Raw genomic sequence first — 429 nt, 5'->3', positions numbered from 1 at the left:
AGAGTGATAAGAATTTGCCTCTAAAGTACAGTTTCTGCATCTTAAAGGCACATCATGTTTAATTAAAGAGAACACATTTTTATCACATACAGTACAAACAATTAGAGCTACAAATCCACTGTTTGGTAAACTCCTGGATATATTCTTGACTCTGTATTTCCTCTTCTTAGCAAAATTAGCTCAATTTCAAAGTTCATATTTACAAAAGAAAGCAGAACATCACCCTGGGAAATTCATCAATCAGCCAAAATCATGTCATCTTATCTGTTGACAACATTATTCAAACCAGAGTGCAAACATCAATATATGAAAACAGTACTCAAAGAACTACAGATGAATGAATGGTGGCTAACAGCAATGAGGCACATGAGATTGTAACTAAGGTTTATGCAAGCACCACAATGATGTGCAGAGTTGTAGAAACTACAG

This window comes from Monopterus albus, unplaced genomic scaffold (assembly GCF_001952655.1).
Source record: "Monopterus albus unplaced genomic scaffold, M_albus_1.0 scaffold259.1, whole genome shotgun sequence".
Taxonomy (NCBI): Eukaryota; Metazoa; Chordata; class Actinopteri; order Synbranchiformes; family Synbranchidae; genus Monopterus; species Monopterus albus.
This window is presented reverse-complemented; position numbering follows the sequence as displayed.